The following is a 16,568-nucleotide window of genomic DNA, read 5'->3' as shown; positions in this document are numbered from 1 at the left end:
CTCTGGAGGCAAATCTGACCCAGCCTCTCTACAGAGGCATTCATAGACAGTCTGACTGAGATCAGGAATTCACCAGTTATCCCCCAGGCATTGTAACCCTGCCTTCCCCTCCCCTCCCCTCCCACCTCACCCCGTCTGGCCCTACCACTGAGAAGGAAAGCACTATTCAAGAGTTGTTTTCACGTAAGAGCTGGAAACACACAAGAATGGGCTTGCCTGTCAATTACTTGGGAACACAGATTTAAGGTAAAAGGGGTAAAGTAAGGTAAAGTAGATGAGAGAGGGAAGTTTTTTTTAACACAGAGGGTGGTAAGTGCCTGGTATGCACTGCCAGAGGTGGTGGTGGAGACAGATACAATAGCAGTGTTTAACTCTTTCTGAGCCTCAGGGTGCCTAACAATGGGTCACAGCAACTGAATTACTTTTACTTTAAGGTTCCCATGAACAGAAATGCAACAAAGCACGGCACGGTGGCTCAGTGGTTAGTAATGCTGCCTCGCAACGCTAGGGACCTCGGTTTGATTCCACCCTCGGCTGACTGTGTGGAGTTTGCGTGGTCTCCCCATCTCTTTGTGCATTTCTGCCAGCTGCTCCTGTTACCTCCCACAGTCTAAAAACGTGCAGGTTAAGTGGATTGGCCATGCTAAGTTGCCCATGGTGTCGAGGTGGATTAGCCATGGGAAGTTGTCCTGCAATGTCCAGGGATGTATAGACTGGGTGGGTTAGCCACGGGAAATGCAGGGTTACAGGCATAGGGTGGAAAGGTCTCGGTGTGTTGCTTTTCACAGGGCAGTGCAGATTTGATGGGCTGAATCCCCTCTTTCTGCACTGTACGGTTCTATGATTCTGACCAGTTTGCGTATAGTAAGATCTCTCAAATGTCAACTAGAGAGCATTACAATTTGATCCATCGCTGTTCCATGTTGTTAAAGTTGAAAAGGTTCAGAAAAGATTTACAGGGATGGAGGATTTGAGCTATGGGGAGATGCTGAATAGACTGAGACTATTTTCCCTGGAGCACCAGATGCTGTGGGGTGACCTTATGGAGGTTTCTAAAATCATGACGGACATGGATAGGGTAAATAGACAAGGTCTTTTCCCCGGAGTGGGGGGAGTCCAGAACTAGAGGGCATAGGTTTAGAGTGAGAGGGGAAAGATTTAAAAGGGACCTAAGGGGCAACTTTTTCACACAGAGGGTGGTGTATGTATGGAATGAGTTGCCAGAGGTGGAGGTTGGTACAATTACAACATTTAAAAGGCATCTGGATGGGTATAGAGGATATGAACCAAATGCTGGCAAATGGGACGAGTAAATTAATTTCGAATATCCAGTCAGCATGGACGGGTTGGACCGAAGGCTCTGTTTCTGTGCTGTACACCTCTGTGATCCTATGACGAAATCTTGGGGATCCATTGCCCTAGATATCATCCTGACTCCAATCAATCTAATTGCCCAAAAAGGTGGCATCCTACTGAGTTCAGGCAGGGTACTGTCAGAGGTCAGGCAGGTGATGCCTTCGTCTTTAAAACCTGGTCCTCTTGGTCCTTGCTGAAAATGTGTTGCTGGAAAAGCGCAGCAGGTCAGGCAGCATCCAAGGAGCAGGAGAATCGACATTTCGGGCATAAGCCCTTCTTCAGGAATGAGGAAAGTGTGCCCAGCAGGCTAAGATAAAAGGTAGGGAGGACGGACTTGAGGGAGGGGCGTTGGAAATGCGATAGGTGAAAGGAGTGATAGGCCGGAGTGGGGGTGGGGGCGGAGAGGTCAGGAAGAAGATTGTAGGTTAGGAAGGTGGTGCTGAGTTCGAGGGTTGGGACTGAGACAAGGCGGGGGGTAGGGGAAATGAGGAAACTGGAGAAATCTGAGTTCATCCCTTGTGGTTGGAGGGTTCCTAGGCGGAAGATGAGGCACTCTTCCTCCAGCCGTCGTGTTACTATGGTCTGGCGATGGAGGAGTCCAAGGACCTGCATGTCCTTGGTGGAGTGGGAGGGGGAGTTGAAGTGTTGAGCCACGGGGTGGTTGGGTTGGTTGGTGCAGGTGTCCCAGAGGTGTTCTCTGAAACGTTCCGCAAGTAGGCGGCCTGTCTCCCCAATATAGAGGAGGCCACATCGGGTGCAGCGGATGCAGTAAATGATGTGTGTGTGAGGCCTATCACCCTCACCTTAACCTCCTTCCACCTATCGCATTTCCAACGCCCCTCCTCCAAGTCCCTCCTCCCTACCTTTTATCTTAGCCTGCTGGGCACACTTTCCTCATTCCTGAAGAAGGGCTCATGCCCGAAGCATCGATTCTCCTGTTCCTTTGATGCTGCCTGACCTGCTGCGCTTTTCCAGCAACACATTTTCAGCTCTGATCTCCAGCATCTGCAGTCCTCACTTTCTCCTCTTGGTCCTTGGCCAGGGAGGTATAACCTCGCCCAGGGCTCCAATCTGCCCAGCAGAGTCTAGGCTGCTCACTCTTCTTCTCGCACATAGTTGACTTCTTGAAATATCTGTGTACCAGCACCGTCGAGGTTTAATTGTAATCGCTGTTTGAATTTCATTGCTGCCTGCTCTAGCCTGCACAGACTTGGCACATCACTTATCCCTGTGTTGAGAAAGTGCTCCCAATTAGCTGGGTTTTTGCAGTGTCAGTTAGTCAGAGACACACCAGCAGGTTAAAGTGGAGTGAGCAAGCCAGGTCAAATGCCATCGCTGTGCAAGTGGATAGGATGAGGGCAGGTCATGGAAAGTCTGAGCACATTTTAAATGGGAACCAGATCCAATAATTAGAACTTCTGAGCAGAGCTATATTTCACCTCACTGTCATGACTGGGGACACTCAGTCAATGCACAAAGCACTGGTGACGCATTTTACAATTACAGAGCTCCTTTGTGATGGAAAGTGCAGAATGATCAGGAAGCACACATCTTCAATCCACCCACCCACCCACCCCCAAGTCCACCTTCCCTTGCTGCTGAGAATTTTGTCATTTCAGCACTTTTACTCTGCGCAGCCTTGGAAAGCTACAATTGCAGAGTGATTAGACTCTTGAATGAGAGAGGCAGAGTTTGCAGATTCATGCTTCCTCTGCAGATTGGAGAAAGGATCAGGCTGAGGGCAAATTTGCTCAAGCAAACCCAGTTAAAGAGCAACATCAACGCCAATCAAATCCACAGCATTTATCGAATGGAAGAAGGAAGATAGGAAAAGCAGTTTGTGCAGGTTAGATCCACAAATTACTGTGTTTTCTTCTATTTTGCCTGACTTGCTTTCATTATTTGATTCATGTTCTTGGACAACATCCTGCAACTACTTATGGAGTCTTAGAAGTGTACAGCATGGAAACAGACCCAACTCATCCATGCCGACCTAACCTAATCTAGTCCCACTTGCCAGTACCCGGCCCATTTCCCGCTAAACCCTTCCTATTCATTTACCCATCCAGATGCCTTTTAAAAGTTGTAATTGTACCAGCCTCCACCACTTCCTCATTCCATACACACACCACCCTCTGCGTGAAAAAGTTGCCTCTTAAGTCCCTTTTATATCTTTCCCCTCTCACCCTAAACCTCTGCCCTCTCATTCTGGACCCACATTGCCGTTTTTGTTCCCATGCGCCTGTTTGATTCTCTGCTGAGAATGGTATTAAGCTAATGTCGGAGGACCCTGGCCATTTCCTTGTGCCAGGTCCCAACAATGTAAACATAATAAAAGAACGTAGGAGTGAAAAGCAGAAAGGTGCTCCATACCCGTTACGCCAGTCAGTGCTCTCTTGGGTGACGGGCTTGTAGTTTCAACCCCACTTTGCTGTCTGACCTGGTAGCCCTTGACTCCCTTCCCTATGAAAAACCTCTCTAACATGGCCCTGAATAAAGTCAATGACTTGGTCTCACTGCCCTCTGAGAAAGAGAATTCTACAGATAATGTCCTCTGAAAGTTATTGAAAGAAAAGAGATTCTCATCTCAAAGTTAATTTGGAGACTCTCTAGAAGACCTCTAACTAGTTGTGATTTCTATTCCCCACCCAGCAAAAAGGAACTTCCTCCCAGCATCCACCTATCTATTTCCCTTGGGTTGTTATGTTTCAATAAAATCACCTCTCATTCCTCTAAACTCAACAGAGTATGGGGTTCTGAACTTTTTCCTCATAAGATAACCCCTTCATCCCAGAAATTGGTAGAATGAGCTTTCCCAGAATGGCTTGTGTTGCTCCTTAAGTAAAGGGATTAAGATGATACGTGGTATTCCAAACACAGGTGCCTTTCTTCCCTGGCTATTGGTTAGCAATCAGCAGCAGTGAAATATTCCATGTTCCCCCATAGTCCAAGAGGACGTCTGAACTCCCAACAGATACAGGCCCAACCTCCCCCACATGATCGCATTCTCACTCCAGGTATGAGTCGCATGAGCCTTCTCTGAACCGCCCTGAACACATTCACATCCTTTCATAAATAAGGAAATCTTGTGGTGCCGTGGTAGTGTCCCTTCCCCACCTGTGCCAGAGGTATGTAGTAACATCTCTGAACTGGGTGATTAGGAAAATAGTTTAAACAGATAAAAAGAGAACAAAACTGTCCACAATGAATCAAACATTGTCTCAGCGATACTGTATGTAACTCTAGCAACTTGTATATTCACCTTATATTAGCCTACAACCTGTATTTGCCTCCTTAATCATTTTCTGTATCTACAAACTAACTTATTATAAATCATGTACCCTTCTATACCTCATGTTGATTTTTTTTTGTTATTTTTCCTGCCCGAGTGGACAAGATTCAGGTTTTGCGAACTATACTCCATCTGTCAAATGTTGGCCGGCTCACTAAACCCATCACTGCCCCTTTGCAGACTCCTTGTTCCCGTAATCCCCAGCTACACAGGTTTCTGAGGTCGGTGTGCAGCACTGTCATCTGGAACAGGAAGTCAGTGCTGCCATCAGTGTGCCAATACCAGTAACCATGTGCTGATCCTTGGAGTAGCAATTCAGCTTAGGAGGCAACATTGTTCAAGTCCTCTTCACAATGTCCCCTCCTGTTTTGGGGCCAGCAGTACGTTCAGCAGCTGTACATTGTGCCCCTTCATCGCTGATGTAAGTTGATTATAAATTGTAAATATTTGAGACCCCAACATTGATCACTGTGGCCAAGCACTTGTCACACCCTGCCATCCCCATCCCCTGACTCCCTTCCCAGCTCCTCCCCCCCACTCCTTCCTTCCACTGCTCCCTGCCACCAACCAGATTCATTCCTCCCATTGACCAACCAGGTCGTACCCTCTAGCTGTCTTCACCTTTCCCCACTTCACCACCCAGCTCCCCATAAAACCACCCCCAGTCCTGAAGAAGTATTAGACTTGAAACGTTGACTTCTCCACCTCCTGTTGCTGCCTGGCTTGCTGTGTTCTTCCAGCTTCTTGCCTGCCTAATTTGGATTCCAGCATTTGCAGACTTGTCTCTAACCCCAAATTCCCCCACTTATCTTCTCTCTCTCTCTCTCTCTCTCTCTCTCTCTCTCTCTCTCTCTCCCCCCCCCCCCCCCCACCCCACTAACCACCAACACCACCATCATCACACATACACACCCAAATATCATCTATCCATGCTGTTAGCTCCCTGGTTAGAATGTGCTTTTGTACAGTTCCAAAAATGTTATGGCTTAAATTCAATCAGCATTAGAACTTAGGAAGCTCTTCAACAACATGAAACATTTTATTTTTTTTTAAATTGCAGTATTTTACTTAGAAACAGACAATGGGTAGAATCTTCCTGGTATTTGAGCGATGTGAACAATGGTGAGATTTGTAGAAGAATCAAATGAAAGGTTTGACAAGGCCAATAGAGTCATACAGCATGGAAACAGACCCTTCAATCTAACCAGACCATGCTAAAGATAATTCCAAACTAAACTAATCCCACCTACCTGCACTTGGGTTGTATCCCTCCAAACATTTCAAAATAAAAATCTTAAACTATTGAAATGGAAACAATGTAAGAAATCTAGAAGTAGCCACAATCTTTGGAGCAGCTGCATGATCCACACTACCCTCAATCCACCATCTTGACATCAGAAGCATCTCAATCCATCTTTGATGCTAGTGTTGTGGCGTGATTCTCACTTGGCAGCAGTGAGTTGCCAATCAAAGGGGCTAATGCTGCTTATATGCCCTGGTCACAGCCCAACTCACCTCCATGAATATCAAGCTTCCTATCTTAGCAAACGTGCCAAACAAGCCAGAGATTGTGAAATCTCAACATGGACATCCGAGCAGGTACCTGCTGATATCAGCTGGGTGATTGCTCCAAAAGACTTCCATGTTGAACATTGGCACTGACATCTCAGGGCACACTCCATTGGCACCAACGCCACATACACACAACCCATGTCCACAGATATAGGCTGACACGTGCCTCCAAGAATCCTCATGGCACATGGTCTTGACGAAGGGTTTGGCCTGAAACAATAACTTTGCTGCTCCTCGGATGCTATCTGATCTGCTGTGCTTTTCCAGTTTCACATCTACTGACTCTGTCTTCCAGCATCTGCAGCCCTTACCATTTCCTCATGGCATATCTCTGATCCACTTATAGGATACCTGTACACTTCAGTGTTGCACTGGCAACTCTCACTGTCATACTGCGGCAAGGACGTTGTGCAGTTCGGCACACACACTCAGCTTGTGGACTAGGTCAGGCTCCAACTTCATAGCTGACTGTTCTAGTGTGCACTCACTCTGAGCTTACCTACATGCTTACAGCACCCCTCCCTTGCATTGCCATGCCTTTTTGCACTTTTCCTCCTCTGCCAAGTATCCTATTACTACTGTGTTGCTGTCTTTTAGCACCAGCACAAGGCAAGGACATCTAAAATGGTTGTCAGCAGAGCTCCGTCCATTCAGGGGAGACAGCCTTTGCTCAGAAGAAGCCTTCAATATCAATCCAGGAGCTTGGAGTTGGTTAGTCAGCCACTCAAGGCAGTCAGAGGGTCCTCTCCCCATAACGGGTGAGGAATTGAATGTCAGTCACACCACCACCTGCCATGGCTCTTGGTGCCCCATTGTCAGCTGTTATTCCTGCTGGTATGAGAAGGGGACAGGTATTACAGGGGGATGAAAATGGGTGAGACAGCTGTGCCTTGGGAGAGGAGTGCCGTGAATGAGCGAGTGGGCAGCACAGAGGGCGTTGCAGGTTTCGTGATGTGGGATGGATAATGGTGAGTGAGGGAAGATATGGCAAACAGGAAACGAGTCTTGGTGAGTGGTGGGTGCAGTATCAGAGTGAGAGTGAGTGCAAGGTATCATGGAGAAAATGTTGGCACTTAGACTGGGCCTTCTTATAGGCCTGGACATTCCTCCTGATGGCTGAGACCTCACTCATCTCGGACCAGACTGGCACGGTTTGGTGTCGTGGCATCCATTACCGGTCTTTGGAGAGGAGGGGACAGTCTGTGCACCACAAAGTCCAGCCGGTTCCTTTCTGCACAGCAGGGCACCAATTCTATCCTGTGTCCCATGTGCAGGGTCATGCAGGGAGCTCCAGACTGACAGTATTTATCACGCTGCGCAATGCACTTTTAAGGAAGCCCTGGTCACAGAAGATGCTGGTGAATTCCGGCTTAGCTGCTGAGTAGCACATTATTCCAGAAATAGCATGCATCGGGTTGGGGCCAAAGTGTCGTCATAGAGGCGAGGTAGCAGGTTAAAACGGTGAGTTTGCTGAGAAAGGGAACAATCTCTCTGCCTCAGAGCGGAAAGCCTTCCTGCGATCCTGACACCACTTAGCCAATAAACATAAGGTTCAGCGTGATATGTGCTTCAGTATTTTCAGTCTAATGCATTTGTGTAAATTGCGAAATAATATTTCGGGAAGTTCCCTTTGATGAATGGTCCTGACAGATTATTTCTAAGTACAACGATGGTTGCTATCTTCACTAAAGTCTGTTAGAGTCTCACATCAGTGAGGTGTGAGTTCTGTTCCTAGGCTGTGAGGTTCCTGCAGATTTATGAGAGTCATGGGCACTGACACCAGAAATTGTTTGATGCATCTAGCTTTCGATTTGTTTTAAGATGTCTTTACTCGGAGTGCAAAGCAGTTAATTTTCAGAAAAACGCTTCATGTTGGATGTATCTGAATATTCTCCTGTGAGCTATTTGCCAAATTTTAATTTCCTTTTCCTATGCTTATGTATGCACTTAATTGCAAATAAATCCAGTAGTTGTTCTTAGCCTGTAAGATTGCAATTTTGAATAATGGCTTAACCATGGACTGATGCAAATGAGCAGTGTGGGTACATGAAGTCCTAAGTTCAGTGCATTGTTCATATTGCTGTTGTTGGAATAATTTTAAGCTTTGGGTGACAATGGTTACAGGGAGACTCTAAAAGAACGATGCTGCACGTTGACTATGTGTAGGTTTCACGAGAAGACTCCTGTTAGACCAGGACAAAAAAAAAACGATGCAACGTTTTAAAATCATCGTAACACCAAGATGCGATCCATATCGCAAACTAAGGACATGCATGCTATTATTGGGGCATATATTAACTGAAGTAGGTAATGAACAGTCAGATGAACCAATGTTAAATATATTAATGGCAGCATGTCACAGTCACTGGAGAGAAGTACTGCGGGACTCTGACAGATTTTCTTGACATGTTTAGCATCTCTGTGCCTGTTCATATTGCTCTCCCTCCATTCTATACCCAGTTTCACCTTTACAAATAAGCCTGCTTACTAAAAAGGAGATTATTGTCTCATCGATTCAGAGGAAGCATAAGAAGGTAAAATGTGGGCACTTACTCTTTGGTCAGAAGGTAGAATATTCTCCCAGTTATGAATGTATCCAGGACCCCAGGTGAGCATCATCCAGGGACACCATGCGGTGTTGCTGTGCGGTGCATGTGCAATGTCATTAACAACATCGAGGAGCTTGAGACATATGAGGACGGCTTACAAGACTGGTACAAACCATTTAATACCTATTAACATTTGTTAAGCCACTTTTGGAATATTGGATATTCGGAAGGATATCGTAAAACTTGAAAGGGTTCAGAAGATATTTACAAGGATGTTGCCAGGGTTGGAGGATTTGAGCTGTAGGGAGAGGCTGAACAGGCTGGGGCTGTTTTCCCTGGAGCGTCAGAGGCTGAGGGGTGACCTTATAGAGGTTTATGAAATCATGAGGGGCTTGGATAGGATAAATAGACAAAGCCTTTTCCCTGGGGTGGAGGAGTCCAGAACTAGAGGGCATATGTTTAGGGTGCAAGGGGAAAGATATAAAAGGAATCTAAGGAGCAACTTCTTCACAGAGAGGGTGATGCATGTATGGAAAGTGATGCCAGACGAAGTGGTGGAGGCTGGTACAATTACAGCATTTAAAAGGCATCTGGATGGGTATATGAATAGGAAGGGTTTGGAGGGATGTGGAACGGCTGCTGGCAGGTGGGACTAGATCAATTTAGGATATCTGGTTGGCATGGACAAGTTGGACCGAAGGGTCTGTTTCCGTGCTATGACTCTTTATACTATGGGCAGATGTGTGGTGAAGTAGACCTTCAGTAGTGCCTCCTTCCATAAGGTCTGAGCCCCATGTGATGTAGCATCATCATGACATAGCTTCTTGCACACTTGCTTAGTAACTGTTGTAAGTTCATTGGTAGATTTCACCCTCTACATCTCCTCCCAAGTATTTACTCCCCACTTCTAACTCTCAGTAGTTACATGCTGTCCCATTGTATACTTACTACATGCACGTGAAAGCTGCTCAGAATGGATAATCCTACCCCATTCTCCTTTCTGGACTTTGCCATGGTGGAGATCGGGACCCGCTCTGCCTGGGAGTTTAACACTGTGCTGTGCAATCCGAATGGATCTTTGATCTCCCTGATACTCTTTGTCATTGGCCGTTGTGACGAGTTATGTGCAAGCTTTCAGCTCTATTGAATGATCTCCTTTGAGGAACGTTTCCTGATAAAATGTTTCAAATAAGATGGAAACTGGATAGTTAAAAGTGAAGAGAAATCATTATTACAGGATAAGGTCCAACAGCTTTTCTTTGAATGTATTTGTATTTGTGTGCGTGTGTATGTGTATCTGTGTGTATATATGTGTATTTGTGTGTATATAAATATATCTTCCCAAGTAGGCTGAATTACTCCAAGACTTTCCACATGGATGAACTTTGCCCTCTCTTGCTAACTTTTCATGGTTAGTAGTGGTTTAGAAAGTTCTGTTTGTTTCCTCATTTAGTCTTGGCTTCCATAAGGGAACATTCCTCCTCGTTGGAGTAAACAGGATATGCGTAATCACTGGGAAACGGCACTCATCTTCGTCTCATCTTATAGTTCATTTAAAAAGTTCAAACTCATTGTTCTGAATACTTGGAAAAATCAGAGCTAAGTAACACGTTTACTCAAAATGGAAAATTGATCCATGTTGACTATTACTCATGAGGCAATATGTACCGCCTGCTGTCAGTTTGTAATGGGGACCAAAAACATTGTGCTTCCCTCTTAGTGATATTGCTTCAGGGAAAATTCTGCTCATCTGGCATTCGGTGTAGGACAAGCAATTTGATATTGATACATCAAACAGAGAGGTTGAGAGGCAGTGGAGCTACTGGTCATCGGTGTACATTGTGAACACTATCACTGTGCTTTCAATGGATGTGACCAAGATGGTAACATAGACATGATAAAAAAGAGGGAACTAAGGATGGATCCGTAAGGCATAACAGATGTAATGGTCTGGGAGCAGAATGACAATTAATCCCTAGTAATATTTTGGCTATGACTGGAAAGAAAACGTTCATGTCTAAATACAGCAAGACCTGGAGAATACCCATGTTTTGGCCGACAAGTCATGGAGTCAAATAGCATGTAAACAGACCTTTCAGTTTCCTAAACTAAACCAGTCTCATTTGCCTGTGTTTGGTCCATATCCCTCCTAAACCATTCCTATTCATGTACCTGTCCAAATGTCTTAAATGGCAAGTAACCTTCACGCCAGACAAATGTCGTGCAATGATCAACTGCAACAAGAGAGATTCTAACCATCATCCCTTGATGTTCAATGGCATTATCATCACTGGCATGCTCACTATCAGCATTCTGACGATTTACCATTGACCAGAAACTGAACTGGGCTAGCAATTTAACTGCCATTGCTACAACAGCAGATCATATGCTCAAAATCCTGCAGTGAGTAACTCCCCTCCTGACTCCCAAAGCTTGTCCACCATCTACAAGGTGCACAAGTCAGGAGTGTGATGGAATACTCCCCACTCGCCTGAGTGGATGCAGCTCCAACAATCCTCAAGAGACTTGAAACATGCAGGACAAAGCAGTCCACTTGATTGGCACCACATAGACAAATATCCACTCCCTCCACTACCGATGCTCAGTAGCTCGGTGGTTAGCACTGCTGCCTCACAGCACCATGGACCCGGTTTCGATTCCAGCCTTGGGTGACTGTCGGTATGGAGTTTGCACATTCTCCCCCTGTCCGCGTGGGTTTCCTCCGGATGTTCTGGTTGCCTTCCCACTATCCAAAGATGTGCAGGTCAGGTGAATTGGCCATGCTAAATTGCCCATAGTGTTCAGGAATGTGTAGGTTAGGTGCATTGGTCAGGGGTAAATGTAGAGTAATAGGGTGGGGGAATGGGTTTGGATGGATTACTCTTTGGAGGATTGTTGTGGACTTGGGCTGAAGGACCTGTTTCCACACTGTAGGGATTCTATAATTCCGTGTGTGTGCTACCTACAAAATGTACAGCGGACATTCAGGGCTCTTTAGACAGCACCTTCCAAACCCACAATGACTACCATCTAGAAAGACAAAGACCACAGATGCATGGTAACCCCATTACATATAAGTTCTGAACCCAACCACGCACCAACCTGACTTGGAAATATAGTGGCATTTCTTCTGTGAAGCTGAGTCTAATTCCTGAGTCTAAACCAGAATGCAAAAGGTGGGATCTTGTTCAAGGTGACCTTAAGAAAGGGAATGAGGGAGAGATTGGAGAAAAATGGTGCAAGTGACAGGCATCGGTGGTTGAATTTTTGACGATAGAAGCCTTGATACTTGAGCTTATTGCATGCAAACGAGCACACTGTTAAATCGAGGTAATTGGCTAGCAGCCCAGAGCAGCAAAGGTTGATCTCTTAGCCACTTTGTGTTTAGTTAGACTGGGAATTGAACCTAGGCTCCTCTGAGCTGAATGAGCCTGCAGTTACGTTTGGTGCTGTTTAATTTACATCTTAATGGCCATTTGCCAATGGTGCAGTGAGGCCCTATGTAGGGATAAATATAGTGAATCTATCTTTAATATTACACTTTATGCATGCATTTCCTGTTGGTCACACTTCAGGTGCCACACACTGTTACATGCAAATTTCTGCTGTCATGTTTGAAAACACATTTCTAAAAGTTGAAGCTTGTCACTTACACAATCCCTCCAGATTATTAAAACAAGAGACCATCTGGAAACCAAGTGAAGGATCCAATTTCCATCACATTTTGAATGTATTTGGCCTTTGGCTGAAATGAGTAGATCTTGTTGTCTTCATAAGACCCGAAGAAAAATGCACCAAAAGGTATCATGTTCCTGCCTTTGTCATCCAACTTGCTGAGCAGCATCTTGGGAGGGGGAATGTTTGAGTCTGGCATCTGCCCTCTGGATTTCAAAATGCCAATAAGACTAAAGGTTGGTCTGCTATTGCATACTCATTTCTTCGCAACTGGAGCTGGGAAATGTCAAGCCTGCACCAGCGGCGCGGTGGCTCAGTGGTTAGCACTGCTGCCTCAGCGACAGAGACCCAGATTCAATTCCAGCCTCGGGTCACTGTCTGTGTGGAATTTGCACATTCTTCCTGTGTCTGCATGGGTTTCCTCCTAGGTTCGATGGGTTGGCCATGCTAAATTGCCCCATCGTATCCAGGGATGTGTAGGTTAGGTGGATTAGCCATGGGAAATGCAAAGTTACAAGGATAGGTGGGGGGGGGGGGGGTAGTCTTCAGAGGGTCACGATGGACTTGATAGGGCAAAAGCCTGCTTCCACACTGCAGGGATTCTATGATCCTAACCCATAGTGCTAATCTGTTGTCTTTGGGGTGTGTCTATTCGCAGCTGTGAGACTGTGACATTGAAGAGGATATTCAGATTCTGTGTATAATGGTTTCTGTATAATGCCTGACAGTGATAGGGCACCATGTTTTGTGTGTTCTCAGTGTAGCTTCTGCCCAAAGTCACAGGAGATCCGCAAACACATTTAAAAAGCTCAGTGCTGTAAAAATCAAAATCTGGCAACACATTAGCTCATAGTGGGAGAGGGAAATTTCTTGCATAATTGCTGACTTTAAATACACCTTTCAGGTTCCTTTTTAGATTCTGCTTCTTTGTCAAACCATTGGGGATTAGTCAGTAACCGCCCTCAAAGCACGATTCAGTTGAAGTGTTCTAACCTTCCTGACTCCATAGTTAATGATGTGCTAAAACCTCAGCAGCTAAATATTGATATCACAGCTCTGCTGAACTGACCCGGCATTATAGGCGAGCAGACAATTTATTAAGGGAATCAGAGCTGTGCAATGCCAGGATGACAGAGTACAATCCAGGTCACATAAACATCAGGCTTATTTGCCAAGACATTAGATGCTTGGATTGTGGCCTCTGACCTGCAATTATTCCCTGGAAATATACAGTGGGATCATTTATCCAGAATCAATTGTAGCCCATCCCCTCTCACTTCCATTGTTCTTTTCAAAATTAGCTGGCGTTAAGTGAGTGAGTAGAGTCACAAAAGCCAAGTCTGGAATGCATTTTATTTTTCCCAACACTTCTCCAAAAAAATAATTGTTGCAAGCAAACCTGTTTTTGACATTGCACATACATTTCCTGTTATTCTGCTGCAGGATTTCATTTGGCTGGCCTTTATTTCATTCAGTAGTGCACGGGAAACTCCTTAATGTCTGCTGTCTTCCAGCAGTGAGTGAATCTTAGACCCCCCTCCAACCCAGGTTTAGCTTCAAAACCACATTCTCTCCATCCATCTGTTTGGGAGTTAGGTCAATCCAGTTTACCATATGTTTTCTTGAACGTAACCCAGGCTGTGCCCAGAGTTTCAGTCTAATCTTTAAAGAACACCTTTACATGATAAGAAGTCTTGGCTGATCTCTGTGTGTTAAACTGCTGTCTGAAGAAGATTAGCTTTTAATAGCAACTGGTAATAGAATTACATTCAGGTATTCTAATGGTAACTGCATCAAAATACTGATTTCACCTTTTTTTTAAGTCTCTCTCATTGATAGGAGGATTTGAAGTTTAATTTCACTTCAGTTATTGAATGGTCACTATCGTTCTGAAAGTTGGCCACTTGTGTTTTCCTGCACAGTTTTTATTGGAAGAGAGATGGAGTTGTGTGTTTATCCGGTTTGTGCCTTCATACTCCTGCAATATGCCTTAGGGAAGGGGCTTTTTCTCTGTTGAAGGCACCATATAACAGAATCTTAGTGAGATTACAAAGCGCACTGAGCTGTAATCCTGCCTCCCTATGGCCTTTGACACTGAAAATAAAATTGAAGTTGGAACACATTTGAAGCATTAGATTGTCCCAGACACAATTGTCACCTGGAAATTATGCTTTACATGCCAAATGAAAATGCTGTTTATAAGGCTTTTCTGGACCTGGGAATTTCCAAAATTCTGTGGTTCTTCTTTGAAGAAAAATAACTTGTGTTTAGATAGATCCTTATTAGTGTCCTCATACTACAGAGAAATGTTTTAGGTCGTGTTTTCCCATTTTAGGGCACCTTTATAAAGGCAATTTGTGATTGACCCAGAGCACTTAATGGCTGATGAATAAATTTTGAAGTGTTGTTATACAGACAATGAAAGCAGGATGTGTGTATTTACTGGCGAGTGAAAGTGCGTCATTGAATGAAACAGGTTGAGGTTTGGCTTTCTTCTCGATGGTAAAGGTAGCAGTGACTTTTGTTTTGGATATGCTGGTGTTGGACTGAGGTGTACAAAATTAAAAATCACACAACACCAGGTTATAGTCCAACAGGTTTAATTGGAAGCACTGGCTTTTGGACCACTGCTCCTCATGAACCACCTGATGAAGGAGCAGCACTCCGAAAGCTAGTGCTTCCAAATGAACCTGTTGGACTATAACCTGGTGTAGTGTGATTTTTAACAATGATATTTGAGTCACTGTTCCATCGTTGGCAGCCGCGCCAGATGTAAGTTTTCCCTTCAGCTCAGATTATTTTTAGGGTTGTTTTGTGGCGATTGCGAGCCTTTAACAAAGTTCTGAAGGCTTGTGGCAAAAGAAAAGCAGTCCACTGTCAAATTAATGCTTGGAAATCCAGGGCCGTTTCAGACCTTGTTAGTCGACGTCAACCGCATTCATTGGGTTTGGTATTTCGGTTCTTGAAATACGCAGCACTGCCTGGTTATAACCCAGGGTTCATCTTTCAGCTTCTCAACCTGATCTGGTTCAGGACAGGTTCCCTCAGCAAAAGCCAGCAGCGGCGCAAGGAACAAGCGACTTGACTTGTTGAAGCGAGGCAATTTGTGTCGCAGTGATGGACATGGCGTTACTTTTCACTGAGGTTCAGGGACATTTCTCAAATTCAGGATGAAAATGAGACCCAGCATACCACCCAATGCTCCCTCCACAAATCCCCAGCTTACTCCCTGGCTGCCTGATGTGTGCGTTCAAACATTCAAAACACTGGAAATTTGAAGAACTATGTTTCCAGGTTGTCACAGAAAAGCAACATTGTGAAGAAACCTGAGGCATTGAGCACCTGCCTCAGTCAACCAAGACTTCTTATAGCCCCCCGTCTGAACACTGAATAGCAAAAGGTTGCAGAGACATGGGCCAAGCGCAGGCAAGTGGGACTAGTTTAATTTGGGAACATGGTCGTTGTGGACTAGCTGGACCAAAGGGTCTGGTTCCATGCTGAATGACTGAGTGGATGTGATTCATCGGCGTCAAAACGAAGCTATGGGGAAAGCATTGCTGTGTGGAAAGACCGAAGGAAAAGATGGGTAACATTTTCACTCCGGGGTGAAATACTGTCCACCAGGCACCATACACATCAGGAAAACACGAACATACGCCTCTTGGATTGTCACAGAAACTCAATTACTCTCATTTATGTTCTTTTTAACGAAGCAAATTTTCTGTCCCTGCCCTTCGTAAGGATGCAGTCACACATCAGTGTGAATGACTGACCTCTCAGGCCATCTGGCTATTAAGAACCAACCTTATCAATGGTGCCAATGTCCTGAGAATGCTTTCTTTTTAAACTGCTCAGCCTGCAGTTTTCCAGCCTCGAGTCCAGGATCACCGTATCGAGCACTTGGTATTGCAACACTAAGAGAGTTTCCATTCTTCCAGATGCACCATTGTAGAGGGAAATGTTTTCCAAAGGGTGACGGGAGAGAAATCATTGGCAATAGTGAACAGTGAAGAGAGAGAGAAAATGCATTTATATAGCACCTTTCATAGTTTCAGCGTGTCCCTTGCATTTGACAGTCCAACCAGTTCTTTGGAACTGTTGCAACATCTGAACACATGGAGCGC

The 16,568-nt window shown here is 45.1% G+C and overlaps 1 protein-coding gene across 19 annotated transcripts in view; it reads left to right on the top strand.

Annotated features, from left to right (window-relative positions):
* The window catches only part of zmiz1a (zinc finger, MIZ-type containing 1a), a 445,305-nt gene that overhangs the window by 369,952 nt on the left and 58,785 nt on the right, over positions 1-16,568 (top strand). Inside the window, exon 1 of one of the 19 annotated variants that reach the window (XM_087982383.1) lies at positions 3,179-3,202. The exons of the other annotated variants lie outside the window; for them this stretch is intronic. The gene's annotated coding sequence lies outside the window, so the exon portion shown is untranslated. Of the gene's footprint in view, positions 1-3,178; positions 3,203-16,568 lie in introns of those variants that run through there. 19 annotated transcript variants of the gene reach the window in all.

Source organism: Chiloscyllium plagiosum, unplaced genomic scaffold, assembly GCF_037043375.1.
Source record: "Chiloscyllium plagiosum isolate Xiang-an unplaced genomic scaffold, Cpla_swu_hap1 HiC_scaffold_43, whole genome shotgun sequence".
Classification (NCBI taxonomy): Eukaryota; Metazoa; Chordata; class Chondrichthyes; order Orectolobiformes; family Hemiscylliidae; genus Chiloscyllium; species Chiloscyllium plagiosum.
The sequence above is the reverse complement of the archived record's forward strand: the minus strand, read 5'-3'. Positions and strand labels throughout refer to the sequence as shown.